The sequence below is a fragment of the Sminthopsis crassicaudata genome, chromosome 4, assembly GCF_048593235.1.
Source record: "Sminthopsis crassicaudata isolate SCR6 chromosome 4, ASM4859323v1, whole genome shotgun sequence".
Lineage (NCBI taxonomy): Eukaryota > Metazoa > Chordata > Mammalia > Dasyuromorphia > Dasyuridae > Sminthopsis > Sminthopsis crassicaudata.
The window spans coordinates 74,728,234-74,744,252 of NC_133620.1; the positions used below are offsets into that span (position 1 = coordinate 74,728,234).

The following is a 16,019-nucleotide window of genomic DNA, read 5'->3' on the forward strand; positions in this document are numbered from 1 at the left end:
AGTGGCCAGTTTCTCTTTATATCTTCTAAGATGGCTTTCAGTTCTAAATATGTTATCTCATAATCATTTCATTAAATGCTTATTTCAGAGTGCAGGGGATAAAGCCAAAAAGGTAACATGTTCCTGCCTGAAGATAGCACAAAATAAGATACTTTCCCATAAAGTAGAACTAAAGGTTTATTTTTTGTGAATGAAATAAAATCAGATATATAAAATACCCAACACCCTGTAAAGTTTTCAGAAAATACTTATACTGCTTTCTTTGAAACCTTTCAAGCATCATCACCTACCTTACATTTAGTAAATGCCTCCTAGGTACACATTACCATGCCAGACAATCATTTCCTAAGGAAAATATTTAATTCAAAATTACTCTGTTCCTTTGAAATAAGAATAAAAAAATTATTTTTTTTGAGATTGTACTTTATTTTTCATTAAATGAAAGAATTCAGTGAGCTTTAGAAGCTGGAAAATTCAATCAACATCTAAGCATAATCTTCAAACAAGGTTTCAGTGTATAAGAATTTGAATTGAGAATTGAAAAGCTGTATTTGGCACTGGTAACAGACTTCTTAAATGGTCAGATATGGGCACCATTGTCATGGTAAGAATAGGAAAGTTGATGAAATTTATAGGATGCTTTAAAATATAATTTAGCTCAACTTAATTTAAAAAATATCTGAAGCTGCAATGATTAATTGATCTTTTTTTGTGGGATAAAGCAAGGAAGTGTACAATGATTAAAAACAACAATCACAACAACAAAACATTGCCTCTATTGTCCTACAGAAAGCCTGGAGAGGTTTTTCCCTAACCCTATATATATATATATAAGTATATATATGTATATATATACATACATATATATATATATACACATATATTGTAGTTATATAGCATTCTTTGTTTTAGAAGATTAATTGTCCTTTAAAATAAGTTCTATGCTTTCACCAACTGTAAAGATGAAAACTATACAGCTTAGTCTTTTGTAAGTAGTTTAAGTGAGATTATATACTTAAGGCTTCACAAACTTTAAAATGTTTTTGCACTACATATTATGTTAGTTTTTGTTGTAATTGTTACTAGCTAGCCAGGTGGTATAGTGGATAGTCAGAGTCAGACCTTGAGTGCAGATTCTGATTCAGACACTTATTAGGTATATAACTTAGAATAACTCATTTAACCTCCATTCCTGCCTCAATTTCCTTATCTATTAGCTCCATCTCTAGTCATCCTGATCTTTATCTTACCACTGGACCCAGATAGTTCTGGGAGAGAAAGTGAAACTGATGATTTTGTATAGACCTCTTTTACTTAAATCTAATTTACTGGCAGGTCAAGGCATCAGCTCCCTGATCTTGGTCTTCTTTGAGAATGAGGGATAAATAACCACAATCCTTATCTTTACAATAAGAAATAGCAATAGCAATTACTTTCCAGCATTGCTGTAAGGGGACAATTAGATAGTATTTATAAAACACTTTGTAATGTGCTGTAAAAAGCACCTTAACATATTATGTAAATATTTACTGGAGTTATTATTATTGTTGTTGTTGATTTTTTTTTCTCATCTTTATATTTAATAGCTCAGATAGAAATGGTCCTGGGATAAGTTGCTATCATGTCATTCTTATTGTGTTATGAGCTCAAGTAGGAAAAAATATGAATTTCTCATAATTGAAAGTAAATATTTATATGAAGGTTTGTGTTAGGTAGACTATTCCAAAGCATTTTTGGAACAACATCAGTAGTAGGCAGAAGAATAGGATTCATATGTGCTTCTTCATGTTCTCACACAGTATTACTTTTTTTGTTATGTCTTTAAATAGATTTTCTCACAATTAATGTAATTATAATAATTTGAAAAATTTTAAATTCACTAAGACTTTTGAGATACTTTCTATTTTGAATTTTTCTATTCCATTTAATTTGGAGGTTATTAGTATTTTGTATGGCCAAAGATATTAAAAATGTTATTTTTTTTGTGATTAATGTTATATCCAGACGATTATAGGTAATAGTTTTGTCTATGAATGCTCTGGTTTCAAAACAGTTTATTTGCTGAAATCGCAAGAATCTTCTGAGGTTTATACATATAGTATAGAGATTAATGAATCTGTTAGTATATAAAAAATTATGTTTTTATTCTCTCATTCTCAACTCTTTAAAAGGTGTTCAGATATTATTATTATTATTAGTTATTAATTATTAATACTTCCTAGCTGTGTTAAGCTGGACTACTTAAATAGTTTCTATGTAGCAGCACCAATTGCTTTGGAATTCTCTACCAAGGTACATATAAAATATGTGTTTTAGTGGAGAGAGTTCTCAACCAAGTATTTCTTCACTCTGAGAAAATTATAGCTCAGTTGTGTGTTGTCTCATGATTACTATCATGACAAGTGTACCTAGAAATGTGAGGTTCTTGTTTCCTTTTAGGTGAATGAATTGGGGTTGAAGGACCTGAGCTTAATTGTGAATCTATTTCAGAGCAAAGGGCAGATGAGAGAAAAATACTCAGAGTCCCAGAGTTTTATCTGCTTTCAGCCTGTATTTTCTGGTACCTGAGGTTTGATTACACTTGCCTTCCATCTCTGCTTCTGGAACTACATGTCAAAGACAAAATGTAGTCACTTTGGTGAGCATACACATTTTTTCCCCCGATCTCACAGTAAAATAAAAAATCAAAGTAGAACAAATTCTTTTTTTGCCCTTTTTAAAAAAATGGGCTGCTGTATATAACACAAAGAATTCTGTGTGTGTGTGTGTGTGTGTGTGTGTGTGTGTGTATGTGTGTGTGTGTGTGTGTGTAGATTCCTTCTTGTTTCAAAATAAAACTAAAAATGTCCCTATTCTCCAGCACAGACAAATGAAATATCCATATTTGATAGCAAGTATAGACATTTATTTCACTCTCTCTGGGCCTAGGCCTCCTTAGTTCCAAAATGAAGAGGTTGGGTTGGAGGAGTTTTAGAGCCCCTTTTGTTGTTACTATTTTATGATTTTATAATTCTACAATTCATAGTTTTAAAATTTTTTTCTTTCCCCTCAGTACTAAGAATACTTACACAAGCAACTCCCCAATTCAGATAGTGCAGGAGTTAGGGATCCTTTCTAGGCAGAATGGACTCATATCTCTTTTTCCCAGGGTGGTAGATCACAGGTAATTTCTTTAGAGAGGTGAAAACTAAGTTTTATTGAACCTGTTGAAGAAACTATAGAATTCTGCTTTGTATTCCCAAGAATATGATATAATCTGAATTTCCAAAAATCACATTTTATTTTTACTACATGAAATGGAACCCTCTTGGTAAAGGAATGTTTTAGTGACTTCTTGGGCACATTAAAGAATTCTTTTATGTTATGAAAAGTTACAACCTAATGTAAGTTCGTGTTTAAAATATTGGGTTGGAGCAACTAGGTCACCCAGTGGATAGAATACCAGCCCTGAAGTCAGGAGGACCTGAGTTCAAATGTGATCTCAAGGCACTTAACACTTCCTAGTTCTGTGTGACCTTCGGCAAATCACTTAATCCCACTTGCCTCAGCAAAATAAATAGATAAATAAATAAAATATTGGGTTGTCTTAAAGCAGGCCACACCTATATTAGACTATGCTATTTAAAGTATTTTGAAAAAAACAAGTGATTTCATCTGTGTGAAGAACATCCCATGCAACTAGAGAACATGTCTGTAACTTACATTCTTAGAAAGTTGCTTGGGGAAACTAAAAGGTTAAATGTCTGACCATTGGAATTCTATCTCTCCTCATCTCAGCCTCCAGGCTTAACTGGCAACTTTCAAGATTCAGTTAAAATGACAAAGAGAAGCCTTTCCGGTTCTCCCCTAATTCCAAGGCTTTCTTTCTTTTGATTATCTCCAAATTATACTGTAGATATCTTTGTAAATAATTGCCTGCATGCTCGTAACTATTAGATTGTGAGGACCCTGGGGATAGGAAATACATTTTGATAATTTGTTTTTGTTTTTTTAGGGAAAGGGATCTTTCTTTGTATTTTTAGCATTAATGCATGGTTCTGGGCATACAGTGAGTATTTAATAAATGCTTATTTCCTGGTCTTTGGTCATATTGCTGGTCAGTTTCAGAGATAAGGTTTTCCTGACTCCAAGGCTGACCCTTTTGTTTTTGTTTGCATAATGATACTTCGGCCTGTGAAACATTGCTTATTTATTTAATAGTACTGACTCATTTTCCCAAGTACTGCACTAACTGTTACTCTTTCTACAGAGTGGACAAATTATATGGGTTTTGCACATTCTGTTGACAGGGTTAGAACTAGAACTAGCAGACTTTTTCAAGCTGTGGATTGATGGGATTGATGCTGTGGAGGTACAATAGGCTGTTTATAGCAAGAAACTAAAGACTGTAGAATTAGAAACAGTAAGCAATGAGACACTTTTGAATCTTGTCTTTGCCTCTTTACTTTCCCTCCCTCCCTTCCTTCCTTCCTTCCTTCCTTCCTTCCTTCCTTCCTTCCTTCCTTCCTTCCTTCCTTCCTTCCTTCCTTCCTTCCTTCCTCCCTTCCTCCCTCCCTCCCTCCCTCCCTCCCTCCCTCCCTCCCTCCCTCCCTCCCTCCCTTCCTTCCTTCCTCCCTTCCTTCCTTCTTCCTTCCTTCCTTCCTTCCTTCCTTCCTTCCTTCCTTCCTCCCTTCCTCCCTCCCTCCCTCCCTCCCTCCCTCCCTCCCTCCCTCCCTCCCTTCCTCCCTTCCTTCCTTCCTTCCTTCCTTCCTTCCTTCCTTCCTTCCTTCCTTCCTTCCTTCCTTCCTTCCTTCCTTCCTTCCTTCCTTCCTTCCTTCCTTCCTTCCTTCCTTCCTTCCTTCCTTTTGGTTGAGTAACTTAACTAGGGTCATACAACCAGGAAGTGTTAAATATTTTAGATCAAATTTAAACTCAGGTCCTCCAGACTGCACTGCGGGTTTTCTAAACACTGCGCTACTTAGCTGCCCTGTTTCCTCTCATTCTTTTTTGTTTGTTTGTTTGTTTTTTTGCTGAGGCAATTGGGGTTAAGTGACTTGCCCTAACACAGCTAGGAAGTGTTACGTATCTGAGATTACATTTGAACTCAGGACCTCCTGATTTAAGGGCTGGTGCTCTATCCACTGCACTACTTAGCTGCCCCCTAAAATGCATTATTCTTACATTTTGAATACAATGTTTTGAATCAAAGATACAAAGTTACATGACTTGAATTACCATTTTACTGTTATGGTTCTTATATGTTTTCCAAGTTTCAATATTGTGCTCTCAAGCAAAAAACCTCAGTGATGAGTTCCTTTAAGCCTTGATTACTATGAAAATCAATAGGTTTCTAGTGAAAATTTTATGCTCTTTTAGGGTACCCTGCAATGCCAGGAAGGTAGTTTATTTGGGTAGGTAATGTCGGGGATGTGCAGGCTTTTGATGAGACAAGGCTCGGGTGAAGTAAAAGAATTTACTAAATTATAAGTAAAAGTAGAAGTAAAAGTTTATTATAAATCATCAAGAGATCTCAAATGGAGCAGAACTCTTTGTTGGAATTAGAGTTCTGTCCATTCTGCCCACCCGCCCATTCTTCCCACCCTCATATATATGATTTGAGACAATACAGAGCTATTGGGTTTGAATAGGCTTCAGTAAGGCTATAGAAAGTTTGATTAGTGATAGTTCAAATTGTATAGAGCTTAAGTGGAGGTACTTAACGTGAATTCAGTTCTATTGAAAGTTAAGTAGGGGTACTTAGCTTTAATTCAGCTCTATAGAAAACTTGGGTGGTGTCAACTGAACTCTATAGAAAGGTAAATTAGTGGTACTTAACAGAGGTACTTAATTGGCTTCTAGGTCACCACAGAGTAGAAAGTTATTTTTTGGGGGGTCTGGAGCTTCAGTTTCCCTTTCAGATTCCCATCAGCAATATTGAGCCTTTAAGTTGAAGGATTGTAGAATTAAAGGTAGTATGCCAAAAGCAAACAGAAATGGGGGACATAAAACCATACACAAGGTTCCCAGAGGCTGCATTTACTTAGAAAACCACAAGTGAACATTATCTATGTTCTACTGTATTTTTATTTATTTTGTTAGATATTTCCAGATAATATTTTAATCTGATTTGAGATACACTGGGGGACGGTGCCAGATATATGGTCACTTTTGCCACCTCTGGTCAAGAACACTGGTTTTGGAGTCAGAAGGCATGAGTTTCGATCCTACTCAGTAACCTTGGACGATATGCTTTTACTTCTCTGTTTACCACTCTATCAAATGATCAGATTGGAGTACCTGACCGACCGCCAATGTCCTTTGGCAGAGCTATGCTCTGCTTCTCAGGAGCAACATGTGTTCATTTGCATTTGCACAGCACAAAAGTCATTTTGAGCTATAAACAAATATAGCTCTTGCAACTTTCAATCAGGAAAGTTAGAGGCAGTAGGCGGGGACTTGGCAGGTGCAAAGGTACAGATTGTGCTATATCTTTCCTCCTTTATCTCCTTATTTGCAATGTTTGCTGTTTATACAGAACCCTTCTCCAAGGACCTCTCTCAAGGCCATGAGGTGCTTGAGGCATATCAGCCCAGGTCATAGTTAAGGCATTAAGGAATAGGTTGTTTGAGGCTCTTTACTGAATCAAGGTCATTTGTAAAGGTCTTTTTTTTTTTTTTTTTTTTTTCCATTTTCAGTTGAAAGAAAAACAGTGAATTGGGGGAGGGATAGTTTCTTGAGTCTACTGGATCTGAATCTTAGCATTTAAGTATTTAAGCTTTACAGCCAGTGGATAATAATACCTATTAACTGTTAACAGGTCATTCTTGTTTTTTTTTTTGCCCCTGAGACAATTGAGTTGTGACTTGCCCAGGGCCACACAGCTAGGAAATGTTAAGTGTCTGAGGTCAGATTTGAACCAGCTCCTGACTTCAGGGCTGGTGCTCTCTCCACTGCACCACCTAGCTGCCCCAACAGGTCATTCTTGATGAGAACAGGGCTTTCTTGTGTCAGACCACTCAATAATAATAATAGCTAAAGCTGTGCTTATGCCAATCCTGTAAGGTATTTATTGTTATTAGGTATTATTATGAGGCATATATTATTATTATTATTTCCATTTTATAGTGAGTTTCTGAAGTTACATCATTTCACATTGCTCAGCCTCTGTTTCCTTATCTGTTAAATGGTTGGTTGATTATCCTTAATTCTCAAAGAGGACCAAAATGATATCAGTATGTTAGAGTCAAATTATAGTGTATCCAACTGTGACTGATGTGACCAATATGAGTTTGGTCATCAAATTTACTGAAAAAAAAAAAAAATCAATATGGCTTTTCTTGGGGAAATTGATTGAATCCAATGGATATAAGTTGTGTCTCTAAAAATGCAAGTCAGAACTGTACTTGAACCAAGATGGGTCAGCTTTTAAAAAATATTTCACACACACAGGTGATTGCTGCTTTTTTGTTTAGCCCATCAAATTGCCCCAGTCTCCTCAAGTATCCTACCAATCAACAGAAAGTTTCTTCAGTTTGGTGACCAAATACTCAGGATATAAAATATATTTATGCTACAACTTTATTCTTCTAGAATTTTTGTACCTTTTCCTCCAAAAAAAGCCAGCTTGGATTTTTTCCTATTTACTCTATTTTATTTTTTGGAGGGGATTTAAATCTAGTTTATTTTTAATACACATTGTTTTATGAATTATGTTGGGAGAGAAAAATCAAAGCAAATGTGAAAAACCATGGGAAAAAAAAAACACAGAAAAAAAAAAGTGAACATAGAACGTGCTGATTTACATTCAGTCTCTTTAGTTCTTTCTCTAGTTGCAGATGGCATTTTCTGACCAAAATCTATTGGGATTCCTTTGGATCACTGAACCAAGCTTTTCATAGTTGATCATCACACATTCTTGCTATTATTATGTGGAATGTATACCTAGTTCTGCCTAGTTTTACTCAACATCAGTTCACATAAATCTTTCCAGACCTCGCTATAATCAGCTTGTTCATCATTTTTTATAGAACAACATTATTCCATTACCTTCATGTACCACAATTTGTTCAGCCATTCCCGGATTGAAGGATATCTGCCAGCTTGAATTGAATTGGATTTTACATCTCCATGGTCATATAATTAACTAGAAGTAAACTCTCCTTTTGTTTTATCAAAACTTGGACTTTTCACATTAGCTACATGGGCATCTCATTTAGAGATAGGCAAGGAGATACATAATCCTTATGTTCCACTGCCTTCAAACATTTTTAATGATAACTCCATTAAGATAAAATGAAATGTGAAAACCAAATGTTTATCCAAAACTGATGTTAATTTAGTTTATATTAATTTTATTTTGAATGCATATCCTTTTTTTTTTCCATCTCATGAAAATCCTTCATGGCCAATGTTAGGTTCTTACTAAGTGCTAATGAGATAATGAGATATTAGGTTCTTACTAAGTGCTAAGTTGGTACTTGACAATTCTCTAGTTCCGGCCTTTACTGGGAGTTTTACTTGTGAATTCCTGGGGAAGAGCTTGCATGCTTAGGAGGAGCAAGTTCATTGGTTGAAGTAATTTTTCCCAGAAGCCCTTGCATTATCCCATGCCCATTCTCTGGGAGGATAAAAGAGGGCAGCTCTGGAGGAAAGGGAGAGTTTTGTCTGGACGAGACTTGAGGCTGCTCTCTGCAGGAAGGGAAGTCGTCTCTCTACAGGAAGAAGAATCTGTCTAAGAGATTTGAGTTGACACAGCAGATCTTTTCCCAGAGACCAATGGGCAGCTTCTGGAGACAACAGCACATTACAGGCCAACCCAACTTCCTTTTCATTTCTTTAACTCTTTCCCATCCAGAAATTTAAAAACATTAATTGAAGCTTAATTAGTTTAGAGTTACACCTCTTAATTTGTATTTTTGTCTAGCAATAAAACTCCTGAGAATTTTCATTGCTTTCTCTGACAAAACTCAAAAGCTAAATGTCAGGATTTAGTTGCTATATAACTATATTAGGGTGAAACAATACAGAGAGCACATACTCCGACCTTCCATTTCTTTGCTCCTCTCTCTTTCTGCTCTTTTCTTTCTTTGATTTCCTCATTTCTGCCTTGTTAGCTTCTCTTTTCCTCTTTTCTTTTTCCCCTCCTTCTCTTCCCATTACCTCATTTTTCCTTTCCACTTCATTTTTTTTTTTTTAATGGAACGGTGGATGATTGTTTTTCTTTTCTTTTTTTTTTCCTTTTTAATGAGGATGACACAGCTGACTATGAGGATTGTATTCACTGATGAGCTACCATCTGTCTTTTCTACTCTATACCTATGAAGTTTGTTCTTTGGATCTGTGAATCACAAGTCTCTTTTTTCCCATCATTTGCCTGATGTCTGCCTTCGAAAGAGCTGCCCCATTCCTGAATAGAGCCATGCCTCATAGGGCTGTGTGGATTGCTGTGCCCTCCCAGGAGCCTTTTGCTTTGCCACAAAGTTTGAAGTTATATGCTTGAAGAATCCTGTACGTTTCTTCCTCTTGTACTTTTTTTTCCCTTTGTTATTAAACCAAAAAATTTCTCATCCTAGCAAGAAAAATGGAAAAGCAACTGAAGAGATGGGAATTTAAATTAAATTTCTCTTAAACTTCTCAATATGGAGAATTGTCTGAGCTAAGAAATCAGGCTGATTTTGGTCTTTAAGTGACTGTCTCTTGACTTTTGTATGGTAGTGACACATTTACTTCTAGAATAAACAGGTTATGATTTTCTGAGTGTCAATTTTCTCAGTTTAATATCAAAGTGATGTCTAAAACCCTTTCCAAACTTAGCATTCTACAAGTTTTTGATTACTTTTCTATCAATCTGTCAATCAAGTAATATTTATTAAGTGCCTATTATGTACCAGACACTATGCCTTAGCACTGGGGATACAGAAAGAGGCAAAAGATAGTCTCTGTCCTCAATGAACTTACAATCTAATGAGGGCTGTTCAAATACAGGATAAATAGGAGATAACAGAAGAAAAGCCTGGGAAATAAAGAAGGAAGGCATGGGGAAGATAAAGGCTCTATGTTATAAAGAGAGATGCTTCTCTGTGTCAAGATGAAATGGCATCTTTTTAATGCTAAACCTTAAAAAGAACCAATAGGGGCTGAACCTTGTCTATGTAGCAGAAAAGAGACACCTTGTAAAAATGGGCTTGGCTCAGGGCTAACTCAAAAACCTAAGTTCAAAACCTTTTTAATATTTCCATGACCATAGGCAAGTCATTACCCATTACTACTCTAGAGCCTCAATTTCTTAATCTAGAAAATGGAAATAATGTTTGAATTAGCTATCTTAGCAAGATCTGATATATATAATCAATATCTACATCATAGATATTGTCAGGAAAAGCACTTTGTAAACTTTAAAGTACATGATAGAATAAGGGGATAAAACATTGAATTTGGAGTCATAAGCTCTGAATTCAAATCCTTTCCCTCTTATTTATTTCCCAGGTGATGTTTGACATGCCAATTAATTTCCCTCCACCTTATTTTCCTAATTTATAAAATGAAGGGGGAAGGAAATAGAAAGAATGTTCCTTGAGTTCCTTTCTAGCACTAGCTCTCAAGTATAAATTGTACATATTGTCTGTTATGCTTGGAATATTTTCCTTCCCTCCCTTTTTCTTAGAATACTCAGTTATCTTCCTATGTGAAACATTTCTTTTCTGTCCCCACCTACCCACTCACAAGCAGTGGTTAGTGTTCTCTCCATTCTCCTCATACTAAATTACTTCATATTTACTGTATGTATGTGTATTGTGTTTACTTAGGTGTGTACATGATATGTGTGTGTGTGTGTGTGTGTGTGTGTGTGTGTGTGTGTTTCCAGGAAAATGAAAGCTCCTCAAGGGAGGTTTTTTTTTTTTTTTTTTTTTTTTTTTTTTTTTTTTACTATTTTATTCTTAAGCTATAGATGCTTAATAAATGCTTTTTGTAATTTTTAGCCAATCCCAGAGTACACTATGTGTGACTTTCACATTAGTGACCAGTATAAGAGTACTGATCCCATTCAGAGAATCCATCCAAAGAATCTCTTACTTCGGAGAAATGCATTATCAACTTAAACTTTTTTTTGCCATATATCTATGTGAGTTCATCTCCAAGTCTCAATTAGAACTAGAGAAAGTCCTTAGAAAATGATTCCTATCTCTCAGTGACTTGTGTCATTTTAATTTATAACTTTATGACACTAGACATCAGCAAGAAAATGCTAAAAAAGACATTATCCGACAGCCTCATGACACTGTCACTGCACTGATGGGCTAATTTGTCCTTCTGAAAGAAGTCATTTCTGGAATAATTATTTGGGGCACTCAATGACAGGCTCACGCTATTCTGGGTATGAGCTGCATTGTCTACTGACATACATACATTTACCTGGAAGATAATGCGAGTGGCAGGTAAAATCTGAAAGTGATTCATCTGTCTTCAAACAGTTCTTGGTACTTTTCACTCCTCTGTTTTCAAGTGTTGCATGAAAAATATGTTTTGGAGAATGTTTCCTATGTAAGTATGCCTTAAAGAAACATATTTGTTCTTTATTTATCAACAGTGCAATGGATATTCACTCAAACTAGCCCTGTGGAAGAAGCCAAGTAAAGTCAGTGGGCATGGAGAAACACAAGATTCCATTTATGGTATTTCTGAAGTTTTCTGTCAGACTTACCATTTGGAACCCATTTTAAGTCTATTTTGAATAAAGTTGCTATATTATGGAAAATGAGAAAACACGTCTGTCTTTATTGAAAACTATGGGGTAGGCTCTCAGCTCCTCTTCCAAGCTCGCTGCCAGGATCCACTGCTTTGCGAACATCCCTGAGACAAGATGGTGAAGGTCGGAGTCAATGGATTTGGCCGTATCGGATGCCTGGTGACCCGTGCTGCCTTCTGCTCTAGCGGAGTAGACATTGTGGCCATCAATGACTCCTTCATTGACCTTAATTACATGGTTTATATGTTCCAATATGATTCCACCCATGGCAAGTTCAATGGCACTGTCAAGGCTGAGAATGGAAAGCTGGTGATCAATGGAAAGGCCATTACCATCTTCCAGGAGCAGGATCCCACCAACATTAAATGGGGAGATGCTGGAGCCGAATATGTTGTGGAGTCCACTGGCGTGTTTACCACCATGGAGAAGGCCGGGGCTCACTTGAAGGGTGGAGCTAAGCGTGTCATCATTTCTGCACCTTCTGCTGATGCCCCCATGTTTGTGATGGGAGTGAACCATGAGAAATACGATAATTCCCTTAAGATTGTCAGCAATGCCTCCTGCACTACCAACTGCTTGGCCCCCTTGGCCAAAGTCATTCATGACAACTTTGGCATTGTGGAAGGACTCATGACCACAGTTCATGCCATCACTGCTACTCAGAAGACAGTTGACGGCCCCTCCGGCAAGCTGTGGCGTGATGGGCGTGGTGCTGCTCAGAACATCATCCCTGCTTCCACTGGCGCTGCTAAGGCTGTAGGCAAGGTCATCCCTGAGCTGAATGGAAAGCTCACAGGCATGGCTTTCCGAGTTCCTACTCCCAACGTATCCGTTGTGGATCTGACCTGCCGCCTGGAGAAACCTGCCAAATATGATGACATCAAGAAAGTGGTGAAGCAAGCATCAGAAGGACCCTTGAAAGGCATCTTGGGCTACATAGAGGACCAGGTTGTATCCTATGACTTCAACAGCAACACCCACTCTTCCACCTTTGATGCTGGCGCTGGCATTGCCCTCAATGACCATTTTGTCAAGCTCATTTCCTGGTATGACAATGAGTATGGTTATAGCAACCGTGTAGTGGACTTCATGGTCTACATGGCCTCCAAGGAGTAAAGTTGGAAGCCATGGATCTTCATCGCCAGCCAAAAAAAGTTGTTCCACCACTGGGGAGCCCACATCCCTAACCTATGTTCATATACTGAGGATTCCATGCCCCATTCACAACATTGTCCTACAGTCACCCCTGTAGTAAGGGGGAGAAGCCTAGAGTGTCCTATATTGTGTACCATCAATAAAGTCATCTTATTTCAGTGAAAAAAAAAAAAAAAAAAAAAGAAAACTATGGGGTAGATGGTCAGGAATCACAGATTCTGAGCTCACTAATTCAATTCAACAAAGATTTATTCACAAATATTATTCACAAAGAACTATAATTGATATTATGGATTCAGGGATAAAGTAAATTACAGTCTTTTCCCTTGGGAATTGATTAATCAGCAGTCATTTTGAAGCACCTACTATGTGCCAGGCACTATGTTAGATGTTGGAAGTATTTACATAAAGAATTAATTAATTGATATTTACAAAGAACTTGTATTTAATGGAGGAAATAATACCTCGTTCTCTTTAGATAGATATTGATATACAGGATAAATATAAAAATAATAAATACAAATATATACAACCATTTAGTAGAAGGTAGTTTTGGAGGGAGGGATAATTAGGCAGATTTTTAAAAATTATGTAAAACATATTTGAACAACATTGAGGTGGAGACAGAGAGTGCATTCTAAGCATATGGCATGAGTTTGGAAATCGAGTATCATATGTAACAGCAATGTGAAGAAGTTAATTTGAACCAGCTACTAAGAGATAACTCAATTTTCCTTGTGTATTCCTCAGAAACCAGCAAAAGCAATACATCATTGTTACCAATCAATAAATTCTTTTGTTGATTGTCCAGACTTTAAAAAAGTAATGTGTCATTTGAACATAGGGAGCCAGATGTTAAACATTTACTGGCACATCCCAGTATGAAAGGAACAGAGAGAAGACCATTTTGGCACGATTGAGAATGTGTGGTAGGTAGTAATGTCCAAAGAGATTGGAAATATAGATGGGCTGGATTGTGAATGGCTTTAAAAACTTTACAGGGGAGTATATATTTCATTCTGGAGGATTGATTTCAGAAAAGAATGACATGGCATATCTATATGTTAGCAAAATTATTTTGGCCACATCATGTAGGATGAACTAGAGTGGGAAGACACTTGAGATAGGGATAGCAATTAGTAGTCTGGGTTAAGGAGATAAGTGTCTGTGTGTGAGTGGAGGTAGACAGATTTAGTGACTGATTGGATATGAAGAGTCTAAGAAAATTCTGAGGTTGAGAATCTAAGGGACTAGAAGGAGGATGATACCCAAATATGAGGATTTGATTGCTTTCAGGAAGTTTCAAAGCTTCTTTAATAACCCCAAATTTCTTCCATAAACTAAGACTTTCTTTAACATAGAAGTTGGTGGTCGAATGGATGGATTGCTGATTTGAGAATTAGGAAGACCTGGCCTCCAATTACTAGTTATATGACTAGACAAGTCATTGTATGTTTCTATTTCCTCAAATGTAAAGTGGAGATTAAAAAATAACACTTACTTTGCAATGTTATTATGTAGATCAAATGAAATAATATTTATACAAAGCACTTAGCATAGTGCCCAGCAGATAAAAGTACTACTTAAATGCTTATTCCCTTACCCTTCAATCCAGTATTCCATCAGTATATTTTTTATATCATGAAACAATTATAGCTAAAAAATTGAAAGCATGATGTAAATGGGGCAGCAGGAATTTATTAATTTAGCATTATACAAAGCACTGGGGATACAAATAAAAAGAAAGACATCCCTGGTCCTCAAGGAACATACATTCTAAGGGGGGAAGATAATATACAAAAAGAAGCTAAAAAACTTGGACATCAAAAGGGAGGCTGGTTTGCAAGTCTGGACAGTTAGAAACAGCACTTGCAGAGGAAAGAAGGATGCCTGGTGTAAGACTCTCCACCAAATGGGGCCTCAAGAAAAACTCATCAATGGAAGCAGCAATGTCTGAATAGAGGAATGTTTTTGGTGAGAAGATAACTGAGCCATTATAACAAAGTCTAGAAAGTCAGGAGCTAGGCTAGTGGGGAATGAAGGGAAATTCAATGAAAAACAATGAAATGACTCATGACATGGGTGAATAAGCCATAACCTATACCAAAGGAGGAAACTCAGAAAACTGTAGTAAAAGATGTTATCATGGAAATTGATGAGAGAAGAAAATGTTATCGTACTCACAATGGATAGAGTACTAGTCCTAGAGTCAAGAAGATTTATTTTCCTGAGTTAAATCTAACATCAGACTTATACTATCTATGTGTCACTTAACCCTGTCTATCTCAGTTTCCTCACCTGTAAAATGAGCTGGAGAAAGAAATGATAAATCCCTCCAATATCTTTTCCAAGAAACCCCCAAAAGATTCATGAAGAATTGGATATGACTGTAAAATGACTGAATAACAACACATTTTATATAATCGTAGTATCTCAGTATTGGAAATGACTTCATCTATAGCATCAGAAGTGTCAAACTCAAATAGAAAGAGGGACAGTAATTAGAGATTCTGATGGCCACATATTAGCCTAGAAAACTACATCGGCATTTTTGTTTATTTTATTTTGTCAAATACTTCCCAATTATATTCCTTGTTCAAGCTGCTATAGAAAGTGTTTCAGGCCCACAATGCAGCCAACCAAGTATGTGACATATTTGATCTACCCCAATCCACATAGGAACAAAAGGATCCCTTCTGCAACATACCTGCCAAGCCTTTGCCTGAAGATCTTGTCTTACAAGGTAGGAAGAATTTACGACCTTCCAAGGTAGCCCATTCTACCCAGGCACACTTCTAGTTGTAAATTTTTTTCCCTTAACTTACTGGGTCAGTGGTTGTTAATGATTGCTCAGTCATTTTTTTGTTTTTTAAAAATGTAAAAGCACAGTTTATGATCTTTCCCATTCCTCTGAGTTTTATCTTGACAGCTTCTGAATTCTTTTAAAATTTATCAGCTCCACTGTGGATTTCTACTCTATATTTAAGTTTAGTTGCTCTTCCCAACTTTATCTTCTTGGGAGCCATTTCTTTAAAAAAATGAATGTGAAATATTAAGAAATAAGCAAAAACATTTCAATATATAAAGAGCAAAAAAGATGATTGTTTATGAAATTACAAACTTGTCATGGAGGGTTTTT

General features: G+C 36.4%; 1 pseudogene; it reads left to right on the forward strand.

The window, feature by feature from the left end:
• LOC141565498 (glyceraldehyde-3-phosphate dehydrogenase pseudogene) overlaps window positions 1-13,067 on the forward strand; it is a 104,563-nt pseudogene extending 91,496 nt beyond the window's left edge.
• Window positions 13,068-16,019: the final 2,952 nt, after the last annotated feature.